The sequence below is a fragment of the Balaenoptera physalus genome (assembly GCF_965194825.1).
Source record: "Balaenoptera physalus genome assembly, chromosome: 18".
Classification (NCBI taxonomy): Eukaryota; Metazoa; Chordata; class Mammalia; order Artiodactyla; family Balaenopteridae; genus Balaenoptera; species Balaenoptera physalus.
In genome coordinates this window covers 40,870,544-40,878,466 of record NC_138899.1, presented here as the reverse complement: position 1 = coordinate 40,878,466, position 7,923 = coordinate 40,870,544, and the positions used below count along the sequence as shown (strand labels likewise).

The 7,923-nt window shown below is 40.6% G+C and overlaps 1 pseudogene across 1 annotated transcript; it reads right to left on the bottom strand.

Annotated features, from left to right (window-relative positions):
- Positions 1–626: 626 nt before the first annotated feature.
- Positions 627–7,240, bottom strand: LOC309647450 (ornithine decarboxylase pseudogene; annotated as a pseudogene). Its single transcript has one exon. The product of its transcript is annotated as an ornithine decarboxylase pseudogene (transcript).
- Positions 7,241–7,923: the final 683 nt, after the last annotated feature.

The window sequence follows — 7,923 nt, the reverse complement described above, 5'->3', positions numbered from 1 at the left end:
AGGACATGGAGTTCACCTCTCCCCATAAGTACATCAAGAATATATCTACAAATGAAACAATTTTCTCTCATAAGCCTGGTGAACAGTAGCAGAGGACTTTGGACACCAAAAATGACAAGAAAAATCCCAACACAACTGGGTAGTGAAAAAGAAAGAAAAAAGGAAAAGAAGAAATGGGAGAGACCTGCACCCCTGAGGGGAAGCTGAAGGAGAGGAGAGTGTCCCGCAACTAGGGAAGCACTCTCACCAGCAGGGAGATGAGCTGGGAGAGAAGAGTGCAGCAACCGGTCTGTGGCAGGCAGGACAGAGTAAGACTTATATGGATGGTCCATGCCACAGCCTTGTGCACCCCAGCCTGAGACGTGTGTCTGCTGGTGTGGATGAAGGCTGGTTGCTGGATCGTGTGTGCTCCAGGGCAGCCTTGGGAGCAGATGCTGGTGGAGGCCCACATGTAGAGGTGGGGATGAAACCACAGCAGAGCCCCAGGGGCTGTGCAACTAAGGAAGAAAAGTTAAAATCTCTCCTCACAGCTGTGGGAACCTCGGATTTACACCACCACTGCTGGCTTTGTAAACTCAGCGCCTGCAGGACATCCAAACTGAAGAGTGCTCCCTCAGCTGAGACAGGTCTGGCTTTAGCACCTGTGCACTTTGTGAGCACATACACATGGGGATTGGATGAGGCCAGAATCTGAGCTCCTCCCAAACCTCCCACAGTGGGTCCAGGTACATGATTGCTGAAGTCCTTGGACCTGACTTTGGTGGATCTGTGCTGGTGGCCTGGTGAAAACAATGCTTGAGAGACACCAGGGCCAATTGCCAGCATACCCACAGTTAAGGTGGAACTGAGAGAAGTTCCAACAACAGTGCAATTTGTTTTCTTGGTTTTTTTTGGTCATGCCAAGCGGCATATGGGATCTTAGTTCCCTCACCAGGGAATGAACCCATGTCCTCTGCCTTGGAAGTGTGAAGTTTTAACCACTGGACCACTAAGGAAATCCCAACAGTGTAATTTGTTAGCCAGCATGATGGGTGAAAAGTGACACAACAGAGAACACTTACAGGTGAACATCTCCAGAGGAGGAAAGCTCAGTGGCTTCTTTCCCAGGGGAAGTGCTCCAATCCTGCCTACTTCACACTGCAGATCAGAAACACAATTCAGAAACAGATCTGGGGGTCTTTACTCCAAAAACTAGGGAGCAGACTCCACCCCTGACAGGACAGTAACAACCACAGAACAAAGGGAAGACCTCACTCAAAATTCATTGCAGGCTCAGGTAACCACAACATCAGTCACACCTCCTATCAAGGGGATAAAGACCAGCATACACTGAAGAAAGAGGTGACAGACATCCATACTAAAAGCAGCCCTTTCACCAAAAAAATATTAAACCCACATGGGCTACACAGGGACCTTCCCACATAAATATAGCCCTTGAAGACAGCCTGAGTGTCAGGCATTGGGAGGAAGAACCCCCAGAGCATTTGGCTTTGAAGGACAGCAGTACCTGAGTGCAGGAGTTCCACAGGGCTGGGAAAACATAGACACCACTCTTGGAGAGTGTACACAAGACCTCAATTGCACTGCAACACAGCACAAAGAAATACCTCTACAGGAAGCGGGACTAGATCTAACTAGGTGCCTTGGAGGGTCTACTGGAGAGGTGGGGGTTGGCTGTAGCTCAGTGTGGGGCAAGGACACTGATATTGGAGGCCCCAGAAAATATTGATCAGAGTGAGATCTCCTGGATGTCCACATTTTGGCACCCAGACCCAGCCCCACCCAGCAGCCTACAGGCTCCATAGCTGGAATGCCTCAGACCAAACAATCAGCAAGAAAGGAACACAGCCCAACCCATCAGAAAAGAGGCTGTCTAAAATTGTCCTGAGCTCACAGCTACCTCAAAACACACTACTTGACATGGCTCTGCCCACCAGAGGGACAAGACACAGCTGCACTTACCAGAGGGCAGGAGCCAGGCCCTCCCACCAGGAAGCCAGTACAAGACCCCAGACAAAAACTCAGCCACCAGGGGGCAGACACCAGAAGTAAGAGATACTATGATCCTGCAGCCTGAAGAAAGGAGACCACAAACACAGAAAGTTAGACAAAATGAGACAGTAGACAAATATGATGCAAACCAAGAAACAAAATAAAAACCTACAAGAACAACTAAATGAAGAGGAGATAGGCAATCTACCTGAAAAATACTTCAGAGTAATAATAGTAAAGATGATCCAAAATCTCAGAAAAAGAATGGAGGCCCAGATGAAGACAATACAAGAAATGTTTACTAAGGAGCTAGAAGAGTTTAAGAAGAAACAAACAGAGGTGAACAATTCAATAACTAAAATGAAAAATACACTAGAAAGAATCAATAGCAGAATAACTGAGGCAGAAGAATTAATAAGTGAGCTGAAAGACAGAGTAGTAGAAATCACTGCCACAGTACAGAATAAAGAAAAAAGAATGAAAAGAAATGAGGACAGTCTCAGAGACATCTGGGACAACATTAAACACACCAACATTTGTATATAGGAGTCCCAGAAGGAAAAGAGAAAGAAAGAGGGCCTAAGAAAATATTTGAAGATATTGTAACCAAAAACTTACCTAACATGAAAAGAAAACCCTCACTCAAGTCCAGGAAGCACAGAGAGTCCCATACAGGATGAACCAAAGGTGGAACATGCTGAGACACATATTAATCAAACTGACAAAAATTAAAGACAAAGGTAAAAATATTAACAGCAACAGGGAAAAGCAACAAATAACATCCAAGGGAATCCCCATAAGATTATCAGCTGATTTTTCTGCAGAAATCCTGAGGGACAGAAGGGAGTGACACAATATATATAAAGAGATGAAAGGGAAAAACCTACAACCAAGACTACTTTACCAGGCAAGGCTCTTGCTCAGATTCGACAGAGAAATCAAAAGCTTTACAGACAAGAAAAAGCTAAAAGAATTCAGCACCACCAAACCAGCTTTACAACAAATGTTAAAGGAACTTCTCTAGGTGCGGAAGAGGCAAGCAACTTAAAACAACCTTTACATATATAGACTGCTATATCAAAACCTCATGGGAACAGCAAATCAAAAAACTACAATAGAAACATACACACACACACAAAAGTAACCCAAACACAACAAGAATGATAGTTATCAAATCACAAAGAAGATAAATAAAGAGGAAGGGAAGAAAAAAATACCTGCAGAAACAAATCCAAGACAATTAAGAAGCTGTCACTAGGAACATACATATTGATAATTACCTTAAATGTAAATGGATTAAATACTTTAACCAAAATACATAGACTGGATGAATGGATACAAAAACAAGACTCATATAAATGTTGTCTACAAGAGACCTACTTCAGATCTAGGGACACATACAGACCGAAAGTGAGAGGATGAAAAAAGGTGTTCCATGCAAATTCAAACCAAAGGAAAGCTGGAGTAGCAATACCCATATCAAACAAAATAGACTTTATTTATTTTTTTTAAATTATTTTAAGATTATTTATTTATTTATTTTAAAACAGGTCACAACACTAAGCTTCAGGGCCATTCTGCTAATGCGCAAGATACAAATGCTTGCTAAGCAGTTGAAGGGCATGCTTTAGTAACATGTTTGAAAAGTGAATAAAAATCTATATAAAACAAATATTCAAATAGTTTCCATAGGAACACAGTTAAGTGTGACCCCATCACCTAGTCTTCCACATTGTTGCATCTGTGTCAACACTACTCACATAGACATCTCAAAATTAGCAGTAATTAAGTTAAATGGTCCCCCCCAAACCCTTAAACCAAGCTAAACTCACAGTTAACAGCTACAAGAATGGTATCTACACATTAATACAAGCTGAAGCACAGGCTGCTGAGTGCCATTTCATTCCACTCTCCAAAGCACAGGACACAGGCAGAGTGCCAACATCCAGCTCCTCTACTCTGGGTGGGAAGTCATGGTTCTGGATTTTCTGCATCAGTTGCCATGTTGGCCCTGACATCACATAGTAGATGGTCGGTCTCTGGAATCTATTGAAAGTAGAAGCAGCAGTGACAGTGTAAACACCCATGTTTTCAAACAGCATCCAATCGCCCACATTCATCTCAAGTAAGTTACAGTGCTCAACAATGCGATCCAGGCCATCACAGGTCGGTCCCCAGATGCTGAATGAATAATACTTCTCATCTGGTTTGGATCTCTTCTGCAGAAGAGGCTTCACATGTTCATGGTCGTAGAGGATGCAGTTGAATGATCCCTATACTCCATCATTCCCATAATACATAAATGTCTGTTCACTTGACTCATCTTCATCATCAGAGCCTGTCTGTTTCTTTAAGATGAGTTTTTTGGCAATGATATTAACTGCTAGAGTGAAAACTGAGGCAACACAGTATCTTCCTGGCTCAGCTATGATTCTCACTCCAGAATCTGTTGGAAAATACTTGCACAACACTGGGTTGATTACACTGGTGATCTCTTCAAATTTAAGATTTACATCCTCAGATCCAGGAAAACCACAACCAATATCAAGCAGAAACATGTTGAAACCAACCTCACCTCCCATGTCAAAGACACAGTGGGCATCAGAGATGGTCTGCACGAAGGTCTCTGGATCAGTACAACCATGTCCCACATGGTAGCTGACAACAGTGACATCAATATCTAGCTCTTTTGCCCATTCCAAAAGAAGCCTGCTGGTTTTGAGTGTGGCACCAAATTTGACACTGAGGTGACAGACTGCTTTGGAATCATCAGTGGCAATCTGAAAAACCAACTTGGCCTTTGGATTTGCCCTGGCAACTTTCACCAACTCGACTTCACTATCAAAAGTCATCATCTGGACTCCATTATTGGCAGCATATTTAATCAGAGACACTTATTTACAAGGATTTGCATAGATAATCCTCTCTGGAGGCACCCTGAGACTCTGCACCAACTGGATTTCAGTCTTGCTGACACAGTCAAATCCCTTCCAAATGGCAGGTATGGTCTTCACTATGGTTCTGCTATAATTGCATTTGACTGCATAAAAGGGGGTGACTCAAGGAAGAGCTTTAAACCATCTCAGATGTTTCTTTACAATGTCTCCCAGGTCTGCAACATAGAAGACATCCTTATCATCAGAAGAAGAAACTTCATTAATTTTTTGGTCCAGAATGTCCTTGGCAGTAAAACCTTCATCCAAGAAATGGCAGTCAAACTTCATTACTAAAGTTATTCATGGTTTCTTGATATCTTTTTGAAACAACAAAATGGGAAACTAAGAGATGGAATTTAAAGAAATTATGCCAGCTTTTCACAAAGGCAATTCTCCAGGAATTCCAAGTCCCACTGAAGATGTGTGTGCCCTCAGTGCAGCAGTGAAAATGTTCTGATAAATGTACAATCTGCTGTCCACCTTAGAGCACACGGGTGCCACGGGTAGACCGCATGGAGGCGAGATGCCGCCACCACCGAGCACTCAGGACCACTGGCCACCCTGCCTCTGTCCCCACCGCCCCCGTCAGCCACCCTCCCAGCTGCCCGCTGCCTTGCTCCCTCCAGCAGAGGATAACCAGCCCAAGGTGGCACTGAGTGCTGGCAGAGGGGCAGCAGCAGTGGAGGCTGAGGGAACTGATCAAAAATAGACTTTAAAATAAAGAGTGTTACAAGAGACAAGGAAAGACACTACATAATGATCAAAGGATCAATCCAAGAAGATATAAAAATTACAAATATATATGCACTCAACATAGGAGGACCCAATATATAAGCCAAATGAAAACAGCCATAAAAAGAGAAATAGACAGTAATACAATAATAATGGGGGACTTTAACACCCCACTTACACCAATGGACAGATCATCCAAACAGAAAATCAATAAGGAAACATAGGCTTTAAATAACACATTAGACAAGATGGACTTAACCAATATTTATACAATATTCCATCTGAGAGCACTAGAATACACTTTCTTCTTAAGTGTACATGAAACATTTTCCAAGATAGATCACGTCTTGGGCCACATATCAAGTCTCAATAAAGTTAAGAAAATTGAAATCATATCAAGCATCTTTTCTGACCACAATGTAAGGAGATTAGAAATAACTGACAGGAAAAAAAACCTGTAAAAATCATAAACACATGGAGAATAAACTAAACAACCAATGGATCACTGAAAAAAATCAAAGAGGAAATAAAAAACTACCTAGAGATAAATGACAATGAAAACGCGATGATCAAAACCTATGGAATGCAGCAAAAGCAGTTCTAAGAAGGAGGTTTATACCAATACAAACGTACCTCAGGAAACAAGAAAAAATATCAAATAAACAACGTAACCTTACACCTAAAGCAACTAGAGAAAGAAGAACAAACAAAACCTAAAGATAGTAGAAAGAAAGAAATCATAAAGATCTGAACAGAAATAAATGAAAGAGATGATGAAATCAATAGCAAAGATCAATGAAAGTAAAAGCTGGTTCTTTGAAAAGATAAACAAAATTGATAGACTTTTAACCAAACTCATCAAAAAAATAAATAAATAAATAAAAGAAGAGGGCTTAAATCAATAAAATTGGAAATGAAAAAGGAGAAGTTACAATGGACACCACGGCAATATAAAGGATCATAAGAGACTACTACAAACAACTATATGACAATAAAATGGACAATCTAGAAGCAATGGACAAATTCTTAGAAAGGTACAACCTTCCATGACTGAACGAGGAAGAAATAGAAAATATGAACAGACCAATCAAAAGTACTGAAATTAAAAGTGTGATTTAAAAAATTCAAACAAACAAAAATCCAGGACCAGATGACTTCCAGGTAAATTATCTCAAACATTTAGAGAACAGTTAACACCTATCCTTCTGAAACTCTTCCAAAAACGATTGCAGAAGAAGGAACACTCCCAAGCTCATTCTATGAGGCCACCATCACCCTGATACCAAAACCAAAGATACCATAAAAAAAAGAAAATTATAGGCTGATATAACTGATGAACACAGACATAAAATTCCTCAAGAAAACACTAGGAACCCGAATCCACCAACACATGAAAAGGATCATACACCATGATCTAGTGGGATTTATCACAGGGATGCAAGGATTCTTCAATATACGCAAATCAATCAATGTGATACACCACGTTAACAAACTGAAGAATAAAAACCATATGATCATCTCGCTCCAACCAAAAGACATGGACTGAATGAATGGATACAAAAACAAGACCCCTATATTTGCTGTCTTCAGACTTAGGGACACATACAGACTGAAAGTAAGGGTATGGTAAAAAGGATTCCATTCAAATGGAAATCAAAAGAAAGCTGGAGTAGCAGTACTCATATCCAACAAAATAGACTTTTAAATAAAAGCTTTTATAAGAGACAAAGAAAGACACTACATAATGATCAAGCGATCAATCCAAGAAGAAGACAACAATTGTAAATATTTATGCACCTAAAATAGGAGCACCTCAATATATAAGGCAAATACTAACTGCTATAAAAGGAGAAATTGACAGTAACACAATAATAGTGGGGGACTTTAACACCCCACTTTCACCAATGGACAGATCATCCAGACAGAAACTCAATAGGAAATGACACATTAAACCAGAGGGACTTAACTGATATTTATAGAGCATTCCATCCCAAAGCAGCAGAATACACATACTTTTCATGTGGTACATGTGCAGGACCACAAAGTGAGCCTTGGTGAATTTAAGAAAATTGAAATCAATATCAAGTATATTTTCCAACAACAACTGCTATATTTAAAATAGAAAACCAACAAGAACCTACTGTGCAGCATAGGGAACTCTGCTCAATATTTTGTAATAACCTAAATGGGAAAAGAATTTGAAAAATAATAGATACATGTATATGTATAACTGAATCACATTGCTGTACACCTGAAACTAACA